Below are 12,890 nucleotides of genomic sequence, written 5' to 3'. Positions count from 1 at the left end.
CCCGAAGTGCAAGCTGCTGCCAGAATTTAACGAGGAAGCCATAGAGCCCTCACAATCAAAAAACAAAGAGGCCGCCTGGCCGGATAGACGGCCAGATGATTGGCCAAAAGCGACAAGCGGCGCCGCACACAAGCCGACTTATGATCGTAGGAAAATAGACGGCCCAGCCAGGTCCATCTACGGGCCAAAAAAGAGGGCCCCAGGAAGCAACACAACATGACAAGTGTTCAAAGAAGGCGGCACACCCAAATACAGGGGCGCCGCACACCCACTATGTTTCACCGATGAGGTGCTGGATCATGAATTTCCAGCAGGGTTCAAACCCATAAACATAGAGGCATACGACGGAACAACAGACCCTGGAGTCTGGATAGAAGATTACATACTACACATACACATGGCTAGAGGAGATGATCTCCACGCCATCAAATACCTACCCCTCAAGCTCAAAGGGCCAGCTCGGCATTGGCTCAAAGGCCTCCCAGAAAACACTGTTGGAAGTTGGGAAGAGCTTGAGGACGCGTTTAGAGCAAATTTTCAAGGGACTTATGTCCGCCCTCCGGATGCAGACGATCTAAGTCATATAACTCAACAACCCGGAGAGTCAGCGCGCCAATTCTAGAACAGGTTCCTTACCAAAAAGAACCAAATAGTCGACTGTCCGGACGTGGAAGCCTTAGCAGCTTTCAAACACAACGTCCAAGACGAATGGCTCGCCAGACACCTCGGCCAAGAGAAGCCAAGAACAATGGCCGCGCTAACAAGCCTCATGACCCACTTTTGCGCAGGGGAAGACAGCTGGCTAGCAAGATGCAGCACCAGCGACCCGAGTACATCCGAAATCAGAGATGGAAACGGAAAATTACGGCGCAGAAAAGATCAGCGTCGGAATAAAGAAAAAAGCCCAAAGAGCACGGCGGTCAATGCCGGATTCAAAAGCTCGCGGCCAAACAATAAAACACTACCTCTTAAGGACAACAGTGATGAGCTATCCAATTTAAACAAAATTTTGGATCGGATATGTCAAATCCACAGTACCTCCGGAAGGCCTGCAAACCATACCAACCGAGATTGTTGGGTTTTTAAATAGTCCAGCAGACTCAACGCCGATCACAAGGGGCTCGAGGCGCCAAGCGTGGACAATGACGAACCCCACCAGCAAAGCACCGGAAGACAAAAGACTTTCGCACAAGAAGTCAAAACAGTAAACTCACTTCATGTGATAGTACGGAAACACAATGCGGCACCCGCTAAGACAGGTGTCGCACGGTCCACCCCAGCGGAACATCGAGATTGGATGTCAAAACTAATCACCTTTGACCACCTGGATTATTCCAGAAGTATCCGGAACGCAGGATGGACTGCTCTGATATGGGATCCTATAATAGACGGATTGCAATTTACACAAGTCCTGATGGACGGCGGCAGTGACTTAAACCTGCTATATCCGAACACAATCCGCAAATTGGGGATAGACCCTACTACAATTCGACATAGCCGCACTTCCTTCAAAGGAGTGGCGCTAGGCCTTTACGCCAGGTGCAAAGGTTCATTATTACTAGAAGTTGTGTTCGGGTCACCTGACAACTTCCGACGCGAACAGCTAACCTTTCATGTCGCCCCATTTAAAAGTAGCTATCAAGCACTATTGGGACGTGAAGCTTTCGTCCGCTTTAACGCAATACCACACTACGCGTCTCTTACACTTAAAATGCCCGGTCCATGTGGCATCATTTCATTAAAAGGTCGTCTAAGACCCCGGACACGGCTGGATGAGTCCGGAATAAATAAGCTAGGGGCTACCTAGCCGCACACCCCTTCACAAGGGGTTGTGCATATAAGCTATAATGAGCTAGCATAGGCTCAGCATTATTAAATTTATATTTCAATTTTTTATGCACTTTTTCGCACGATTTCTTTTCAAACTAAGTTCCTCTCTTTTTACAGATGAACAACATGCACACCCGTCCAAGATACGGCACAACGGAGACATAGGCGCAGACGTGCAGTAGGGACCCGTTTCAAGGATTCTTTTCAGACTAAGACCCTACGTAAACCTTTCTTACTGTCTCTTGTTGCTATAATCCCCTGGTTTCTCATTATAACCAGAGTGGAGGCTGGCGTTTTGGCATCGGCCGCGCCAGAGGAACTTGCCCGTACCTAGACACAAGGGGCTTAGGGCATTGTTCTGCCCGTTATTGTAAAGACCGAACACCTTCGGGAGTGTTCGGCGTCTCGAGTTAGGCCTTATATGCATCAGCTCCGAATCATTTCTTTGGTCAAATGTTGGGTTTGCCCGGCTCCTGTGTTTTGCTGCCTTACGTTCCGTATCATCGGCTAACGCGGCACCAAGAGAACTACTGCGATTGTGCCCCAGTTCGGCTGGGTGAGCACCTCAGTAGAGAAAGCCGAAAACTGACTGTCATGATACAGCGAGAGACTGGTCAACCACTCGATCGACCAATGGAATGTTTAGAATTCCTCTGCTTTGACGAAGGGCCGTTTTCCAGTCAGGCACATACGCGCCCCAAATTCGGAAAGCGCGGTGCCCCCAGGGGCTATATCGTAGCCCCACCCTCAAACTGCCATGGCTAAGTGAAAGTGATAAAGCATTATAGTCTGGTTGCCTCGTTTGCTACGCTACCACCTCCTTTACAGGACCGAGACGTTGGATTAAGTGTGAAAATGCGCTATTTTTGTGAACACCCCCGCACCTTGTGCGTGGGGGCTGAAGCCGACGACTGCCATCTTTCAGGTTATACACACGTATACATGAACGGCCGCACAGGAGATATTCCACTACTTGAGCGCACAAGTATAAAAGGCGCTTACATCATAAACATTGTTTTACAACATAAAACGTTCATTTGAACGTAACATCTTTTGAGCACTGCGACTCTATTACACGAGCACCACGCAGAACTTCGCCAAAATAGTGCTCGGCGGGTAACCGGCTATCATCCGAACCCGGGGTCGCAACAGCAGTGGCATCCATCTCTGTCCAATGTGTCTTCACACGGGCGAGTGCCATCCGCGCACCCTCTATGCAGGCCGACCGCTTCATCGCCTTGATATGCGGCACCGCCCCAAGAAATTGCTGCAATAAGCCAAAGTAGCTCTTCGGCTTGGGACTATCCGGCCAGACATGGGTCACGATATCCGTCAAGGCAAGCCCGGACAACCTATTCAGCTCAGCCCATTCGGCCAACCAGTCGGTCAGTGGAAGTGAACGCTCCGGACTATGGAATTGAGACCAAAACAGCTCTTCCGTCTTGTGATCCTTCTGGCTTCGAAAATGCACAACGGCATCTGCCGCACTCGCTGCTAAGTCCATATAAGGGTCCTCCGGACCCCACAGCTGGCCCAGCTGAGCATACTTTGGATCCGTAAACCTTCGGCGCAGCAGAAAAGGCTTGCCAGCTACAATGTCTCCGGCCTGGCGCAGCTCTTCCTTTATAGCCCGCATTGCAGAACGGGCATCCTTGGCATCGGCGGTGGCCTTCCCCAGGTCTTCTTGCCCCGCTAGGCACTCCTTTTCAAGAGCCTCATTGCGGTCGGTAGCATCTTTTAACTTCACGGCCATTTTGGCCATCTCTTCCCTGCTTCGGTAGTGTGCAGCCCTTTCGGCTTCTAACTCCTCGACTGCCCTCAAGGCCGCCGCATCACTCCTTCTGGCTTGCTCCTTGGCTTGAGCAAGTTCGGCCCAAAGGCTCTCCACAGCAGCGGCACTATCTGCATTTCACACACATGTTGTAAGGAGCGGGCTTCGGCTCCCTTACCAAGTGACCGCACAGAAACACTTACCTTGCGACTCATCAAGTCGCCTGTTGACTAGCGTGATGTCCGCATCCGCAACATCAAGTTGCCGCTTTAGTTCAGCAACTCCATCAGTCCGGCTGGCCCCCGGTCCGCCACCTACATAGGCACGGCGAAAATTGAAACCTGCGATTTTGATCCTCGGCACGCTGTCGTTTTAGACAACCCACCAAGTCTCAGGGGCTACTATCTATACAGGGCGCACTCTATATGCAAAACTGTCAAAAGGCGTATCATTTTTACGTACCTCAAACCCCGCCAGCAAACTCCTGACGGCATTATGCAATCCGCCTTCGGCGGACGAAATCCTTCCAATCACCATACTCATCAATGGATGGTGATCTTCTAAGATAGACGCCTTCTCAAGCAGATCCTTCAGCCGTACACCAGCTGGTGCCGAACTATCCGGCTTTGCCAAACCCGGGGGCTCCCTCCATGATGACACTTCAGGCTCGTCTGCCCTATCCGACGGCGCCTCGGACGGAGGCGTCTCGCTCTCCACCATCTCCGGACGAAGGTCCCCCGAAGACGAGCTCATTTGCGAAGGACGGAGATCTGAACTACAAGGTAAAAACTTGAGTTATCCTCAGAAGCACAAATAGGGATGCCCCTTATTATAAAACTCCCTTCTTTCTACTTATGGCTCGTTGGAGGGCTGATTTTTAAGGGAGACTGTGCGCCCGGGGCCTCCCCGGACGCAGGACCCTCTGGCGAATATTTCTTCCCCCGCTTAGGGGCTTTGGCCCCCGGGTCCTTGGAGGCAGTCCTCTTCTCCCCGTGGAGGGAGGGATTCTCGATCCCCCCTCTTTCAAGAGCCTTCTTAGGTGAGGCGGTAGCTCTTCTACTTCCCCCTTCGCCTTCCTCTGGAGGCGCAACCTCCAGCATCCTGACCAGCACGGAATCCGGCACGGTCTCTGGGAGGGGGGCCGGACACCATATCAGTTTTGCTTGCGCTATCCACTCCTGTTTAGAAGGAAATTGGTCATAAGGCGAATCATCGAAAGGCAAACAAACGGTATGTACGGACTCGGAGCTACTTACTTGAGTATCCGGGCGATTGCAGCTTAGGCCAGCATCCTCGGTCAATTCCGGACACGCCTCTTGCGATCCGAAGAATAATTTGTACATCTCCATGGGTGTCATACCCATGAAGTGTTGAAGAATCCGAGGCCCCTCCGGATTAAACTCCCACAGCCGGAGAGGGCGGCGTTTGCAGGGCAGGAGATGCCTAATCAGCATAACCTGCATTATCACCACCATATCAATCTCCCTCGCTTGGAGATCTCGAATCCGGCCCCGCAGTAAGGGCACGTCCTTTGACGGCCCCCAGTTGAGCCCTTGGTTGACCCACGACATCAACCGTCGTGGAGGTCCCGAGTGGAATAAGGGCGACGGCCTCTGTCTGCTGCCCCTCGGAGCGGTAATATAGAACCACTCCTGCTGCCATAGGCCAAACTCCTCTTGGAAGGAGCCCGCGGGCCACGGGGCATCGGCCCTCCTACTTACGGCCGCCCCGCCGCACTCTGCTTGACGCCCCTCGATCATCTTCGGCTCTACATTGAAGGTCTTCAGCCACAGGCCGAAGTGGGGGGTGACGCGGAGGAAGGCTTCACAGATGACAATAAATGCGGAAATATGGAGGATGGACTCCGGAGCCAAGTCGTGGAATTCCAACCCATAGTAAAACTTGAGCCCTCTCACAAAAGGATCCATCGGGAAGCCTAAACCCCGACGGAGGTGGGATACAAAAATGACGTACTCGCCGGGCTCGGGGGTGGGGATGGCCTGCCCTTCGGCGGGCAACCTGTGCGAAATCTCGTAAGTCAGGTACTTGGCCTCCCGCAACTTTAGCACGTCCTCCTCCTCTTTACGGAGGAGGGCATCCACCGGCCCTGGAGGTCGGAACTGGACACTGTTGAAGGTCCGAAGTGCTCAAATCTGGGGCTCTAGGTGTTGGAACTTGGAGCAGAGAGAAGATTCGATGGAGGATGGAAGAAAAGAAACGAGCCTTGGTCCCGTTATAAAGGGGGAGAATACCGAGAGCCATATCTGTGACCGTTCGGAACTTGCCCTCGATAGAGGGGGTGTGGCGACGGGCGCGGTTGGGTTACCCACGTCCGTATTGATGAGAATCCCGGAATAAGGGGAACACGATCTCTGCTTCGACAAGACGTGCCAAGGAAACCGCTTTGCTAAACGCGCTGAGGTGGTAAAGTAAAAAACGATTCAAGTAAGGGCTTGGTAGTGGTGTGACTTCATGCCGCAAAAAACGTCAGCAGATTGAACTTGTGTATATATTATTCTCTCTACGGTGGAATGTGGAATTTATTTTGCAGAGCCGGACACTATCCTGGTGTTCACAATCTTCTACGAATTATTCGGAGGAGGAACCCGCCTTGCAATGCCGAACAATATGCGCGCCAGACTCATCGTCATTGAAGCCTGGTTCAGGGGCTACTGAGGGAGTCCTGGACTAGGGGGTGTCTGGATAGCCGGACTATCATCATCAGCCGGACTCCAAGACTATGAAGATACAAGATTGAAGACTTCGTCCCGTGTCCGGATGGGACTTTCCTTGGCGTGGAAGGCAAGCTTGGCGATACGGATATGTAGATCTCCTACCATTGTAACCGACTCTATGTAACCCTAGCCCTCTCCGGTGTCTATATAAACCGGATGGCTTTAGTCCATAGGACACAACAACAACCATTACAATCATACCATAGGCTAGCTTCTAGGGTTTAGCCTCCTTGATCTCGTGGTAGATCTACTCTTGTAACATCCACATTATCAATATCAATCAAGCAGGACGTAGGGTTTTACCTCCATCAAGAGGGCCCGAACCTGGGTAAAACATCGTGTCCCTTGTCTCCTGTTACCATCCGCCTAGACGCACAGTTCGGGACCCCCTACCCGAGATCCGCCGGTTTTGACACCGACACCATGCAATGGATGCACTAGAGCTATAAATATATGAAAGCTCAACAAAAGAAACTAAGTGGGTGTGCATCCAACTTGCTTGCTCACGAAGACCTAGGGCATTTTGAGGAAGCCCATCATTGTAATATACAAGCCAAGTTCTATAATGAAAAATTCCCACCTAGTATATGAAAGTGACAACATAGGAGACTCTCTATCATGAAGATCATGGTGCTACTTTGAAGCACAAGTGTGGAAACAGAGATAGTAGCATTGTGCCTTCTCTCTTTTTCTCTCATTTTTATTTTCTTTTCCTTTTCTTTCTTTCTTTCTTTCTTTCTTTTTCTTTTTCTTTGTCCTTTTTTTCTTTTTGGCCTTTCTCTTTTTTTTTCTCATTTTCTTTTTTTTCTTTTTGTAAAGTCCGAAGTCTCATCCCGACTCGTGGGGGAATCATAGCCTTCATCATCCTTTCCTCACTAGGACAATGCTCTAATAATGAAGATCATCACATTTTTATGGATTTACAACTCAAGAATTACAACTCAAAGCTAGAACAAGATATGACTCTATATGAATGCCTCCGGCGGTGTACCGGGATATGCAATGAATCAAGAGCGACATGTATGAAAATTATGAAAGTGGCCTTGCCACAAATACGATGTCAACTACATGATCATGCAAAGAGCAATATGACAATGATGGAACGTGTCATAATAAACGGAACGGTGGAAAGTTGCATGGCAATATATCTCAGAATGGCTATGGAAATGCCATAATAGGTAGGTATGGTGGATGTTTTGAGGAAGGTAAATAAAGGGTTTATGATACCTGCGAAAGTTGCGTGGTAATAATAAAGGCTAGCAAAGTGGAAGGATGAGTGTGCATATATCCATGGACTCACATTAGTAAAAAAGAACTCATATACTTATTGCGAAAGTCTACTTAGCCCTCGAAGCAAAGTACTACTACGCATGCCCCAAGAGGGATAGATTGGTAGGAAAAGACCATCGCTCGTCCCCGACTGCCACTCATAAGGAAGACAATCAAAAGAGCACCTCATGCAACAAATTTGTCACACAACTTTTACCATACGTGCATGCTACGGGACTTGCCAACTTCAACAAAAGTATTTCTCAATTTCATAATTACCCACTAGCATGACCCCAACATTACTACCTTTATATCTCAAAACAATTATCAAGCATCAAATTGATCATAGCATCCAATTCTTTTTCTATGATAGTTTTTATTATACCCAACTTGGATGCTCATCATTCTAGGACCAACTTTGTAACCATAGAAAATACCATGCTGTTCTAAAGGACTCTCAAAAATATATAAGCGAAGCATGAGAGACTAGAAATTTCTTCAAAATTAAGACACCACCGTGCTCTAAAAGATATAAGTGAAGTACTAGAGCAAAAATTATCAAGCTCAAAAGATATAAGTGAAGCACATAGAGTATCCTAGCAAATTCTAATCAAATAGGCTTCTCCCAAAAGGTGTGTACAGCAAGGATGATTGTGGTAAACTAAAAAGCAAAGACTAATATAATACACAACGCTCCAAGCAAAACACATATCATGTGGCGAATAAAAATATAGCTTCAAGTAAAGTTACCAATGAACGAAGACGAAAGAGGGGATGCCTTCCCGGGGCTTCCCCAAGCTTAGGCTTTTGGCTATTCTTGAATATCTTGGGGTGCCTTGGGCATCCCCAATCTTAGGCTCTGGCCACTCCTGATTCCATAGTCCATAAAAGCTTTACCCAAAACTTGAAAACTTCACACCACAGAACTCAACAGGAAATCTTATAAGCTCCGTTAGTGAAAGAAAACAAAACCACCACATAAGGTACTGTAATGAACTCATTCTTTATTTATTTTGGTGTTAAACCTACTGTATTCCAACTTCTCTATGGTTTATAAACTATTTTACTAGCCATAGATGCATTGAAATAAGCAAACAACACACGAAAAACAGAATCTGTCAAAAACTGAACAGTCTGTAGCAATCTGTAACTAATGCAAACTTCTAGAACTCTAAAAATCCTACCAAAATAGGAAGTCCTGGACAATTTGTTTTTTAACAGCAGCAAAAAGAATCAATGCAAAATCACGTTCATGTGATTTAACAAAATTATATCCGTGCGTGCAAAGTTTCTGTTTTTCAGCAGAATCAAATCAACTATCATCATAGGTTATCCTATAGGTTCTACTTGGCACAAACACTAATTAAAATATAAAAACACATATAAATAGAAGGTAGATGCAAGATTTATTACTAAACAGGAGCAAAAACAAAAAACATAAAGAAAATTGGGTTGCCTCCCAACTAGCGCTATTGTTTAACGCCCCTAGCTAGGCATAAAAGCAAAGGTAGATTCAAGTAGTGCCATCTTTGGCACTCAACTTTTTAATGGAGTTGTGCTCAGGCCCGGGAGGCTCTTTGTGTTTCCCTTCATGCTCAAAGAAAATTTCATCTAAGGCATCCAACTGCTTATTACAAAGTACAATCAAATTATTCATGCGGTTGATACTCCCACCAATATTCTTAAGTGGTTCAACAATTTTTTGCAATTCACAAAGTTTCTCTAAAATTTGAGTTCCTTCAAGAGAGAAGGACGATCCCTTTTTTAGGGGAAGTACTCCTACTATCCCTTCTATAATTTCATAAGCGAAACTAGGATCAATTTCAATAAAACATCATTTTGCGGCAAAATCAAGAAGTTGTCTATGGGATAGGGTTAACCCAACGTAAAAATTACACATTAAAATCTTGAAATCTCCTTCCACGGTACAACTACGATAAGATTCTAACATCCTAAACCAAGCATCTTTTAAATTTTCTCCTTGTCCTTTCTTGAAGTGAAGAACTTCAAAGTCGGGAGACGAAGGGACAAAGACAGAGCTAGCCATGACGACAAGGTAAACGAACTAACACACGGGCAAACGGAAAAAGGCAAGCGAGAAGAGAGGAGGAGACTGGGAAAGAGAGGGCGAATAAAACGGCAAGGGTGAAGTGGGGGAGAGGAAAATGAGAGGCAAATGGCAAATAACGTAAATGTGAGGGAGATGGGTTTGTGATGGGTACTTGGTATGTCTTCACTTGAGCGAAGACCTCCCCGGCAACGGCGCCGGAAATCCTTCTTGCTACGTCTTGAGCTTGCGTTGGTTTTCCTCGAAGAGGAGAGGGTGATGCAGCAATAGTAGCGTAAGTATTTCCCTTGGTTTTTGAGAACCAAGGTGTCAAAAGTCCCACGCACCTACACAAATAAACTAAGAACTCGCAACCAATGCGATAAAGGGGTTGTCAATCCCTTCACGGCCACTTGCGAAAGTGAGATCTAATAAAGATAGTATGATAAGATAAATATATTTTTGGTATTTTATAATATAGATGCAAAAGGTAAAGATGCAAATAAAAGTAGATTGAAAGCAAATATGATAAGAGATAGACCCGGGGGCCATAGGTTTCACTAGTTGCTTCTCTCAAGATAGCATAAGTATTACGGTATATGAACAAATTACTGTCGAGCAATTGATAGAAAAGCGCATAGTTATGAGATTATCTAGGCATGATCATGTATATAGGCATCATGTCCATAACAAGTAGACCGACTCCTGCCTGCATCTAATACTATTACTGCACACATCGACCGACTCCTGCCTGCATCTAGAGTATTAAGTTCATAAGAACAGAGTAACGCATTGAGCAAGATGACATGATATAGAAGGATAAAGTCAAGCAATATGATATAAACCCCATCTTGTTATCCTCGATGGAAACAATACAATACGTGCCTTGCAACCCTTTCTGTCACTGGGTAAGGACACCGCCAGATTGAACCCAAAGCTAAGCACTTCTCCCACGGCAAGAAAGATCAATCTAGTAGGCCAAACCAAACAGATAATTCGAAGAGACTTGCAAATATAACTCAATCATACATAAAAGAATTCAGAGAAGATTCAAATATTAGTCATAGATAAACTTGATCATAAACCCACAATTCATCGGATCTCGACAAGCACACCGCAAAAGGAGTTTACATTGAATAGATCTCCACAAGAGAGGGGGAGAACATTGTATTGAGATCCAAAAAGAGAGAAGAAGCCATCTAGCTAATAACTATGGACCCGTAGGTCTGTGGTAAACTACTCACAACTCATCGGAGGGGCAAGGATGTTGCAGTAGAAGCCCTCCATGGTCGATTCCCCCTCCGGCAGAGTGCCGGCGAAGGCTCCAAGATGATATCTCGTGGATACAGAAGGTTACGATGGTGGAAATTGTGTTTCGTCCTCCTCCTAGATGTTTTCAGGGTACGTAGGTATATATAGGAGGAAGAAGTACATCGGTGGCTGCCCGAGGGGCCCACGAGACAGGGGGGTGCGCCCTATAAGGAAGGGGCGCCCTCCTATCTCGTGGGAGCCTCGACAGCTTCTTGGCTTGCACTCCAAGTCCTCTGGATCACGTTTGTTCCAAAAATCACGCTCCCGAAGGTTTCATTCCATTTGGACTCCGTTTGATATTCCTTTTCTTCGAAATACTGAAATAGGCAAAAAAAACAGCAATATGGGCTGGGCCTCCGGTTAGTAGGTTAGTCCCAAAAATGATATAAATGTGTAAAATAAAGCCCATAAACATCCAAAAGGGGTAATATGATAGCATGGAACAATCAAAAATTATAGATACGTTGGATACGTATCACGGCTCGCAAAGAGAGCACCTGCCAAATGTGCTAGATGAAGTACCTCCAAGTGAATCAATCAAGCAGATGGGAATTGGAGAGATCATACCTTCTGAGAATCAGACTGAAGAAGAGCTTATCATTTCTACACCTAATCAACCTGAAGACAATGCTAAGCCTGAAGACAATCCGCCAAATGATGACATTGATCAGCAAGAGCAAAATCTTCATCCTGTTCATCTTCGTGTTGCAAATGAATTTCAGATTGAGAAGATAATTGACAGCTTAAATGCACCTGGTCCACTCACTCGTTCAAGAGCTACTCAAAGAGCAACACAGCTAACCAATTTCTATGGGCATTTTGCATTCGTCTCGATCTCAGAACCCAAGAAAGTTGATGAAGCCTTCATGGAACCTGAATGGATTCAAGCTATGCAAGAAGAACTTCAACAATTCGAGCTGAATAATGTGTGGGAATTGGTCAAGCGTCCTGATCCTCGGAAGCACAATATCATTGGCACCAAATGGATATATCGCAACAAGCAAGATGAGCATGGTCAAGTGGTCAGAAACAAGGATCGTCTCGTTGCACAAGGTTACACTCAAGTGGAAGGAATTGACTTTGATGAAACATTTGCTCCGGTGGCAAGGCTTGAAGCCATTTGCATACTGCTAGCCTATGCAAATCATCACAACAGCCTTCTGTATCAAATGGATGTGAAGAGTGCTTTTCTCAATGGAAATATAGAAGAATAAGTATATGTCGCACAACCTCCTAGCTTTGAAGATCTAAAACATCCTGATATGGTATACAAGCTCAACAAGGCACTGTATGGCCTCAAACAAGCCCCTCGTGCTTGGTATGATACGCTCAAAGACATCCTGAAGAGCAAAGGCTTCAAACCTGGTTCACTAGATCCTACACTCTTCACGAAGACATATGATGGTGAACTGTTTGTGTGCCAAATCTATGTGGATGACATTATCTTCGGCTGCACCAACAAGAAATATAGTGATGAGTTTGGTCACATGATGCAAGATCAATATCACATGTCCATGATGGGCGAGCTGAAGTTCTTTCTGGGTCTCCAAATCCATCGGCAACGCAACGGCATCTTCATATCTCAATAAAATTACCTCAAAGATTGCCTGAAGAAGTTTGGAATGCAATACTGCAAAGGATACACGACGCCAATGCCAACCAAAAGTCCTCTGGGTCCCGACGCCAATGGTAAAGAGTTCGATCAAAAGGTATACCGCTCCATGATTGGTTCTTTGCTTTATTTATGTGCATCTAGGTCATATATAATGCTTAGTGTTTGCATGTGTGCCCGATTCCAAGCGGCACCAAAGGAATCGCATCACTTAGCTGTGAAGCGAATTCTTCTATATTTGGCTTACACCCCAACATTAGGATTATGGTATCCAAAGGGCTCAGAGTTTGATCTAGATGGACTCTTAGATGCTGA

This window comes from Triticum aestivum, chromosome 2B (assembly GCF_018294505.1).
Source record: "Triticum aestivum cultivar Chinese Spring chromosome 2B, IWGSC CS RefSeq v2.1, whole genome shotgun sequence".
Classification (NCBI taxonomy): Eukaryota; Viridiplantae; Streptophyta; class Magnoliopsida; order Poales; family Poaceae; genus Triticum; species Triticum aestivum.
This window is presented reverse-complemented; position numbering follows the sequence as displayed.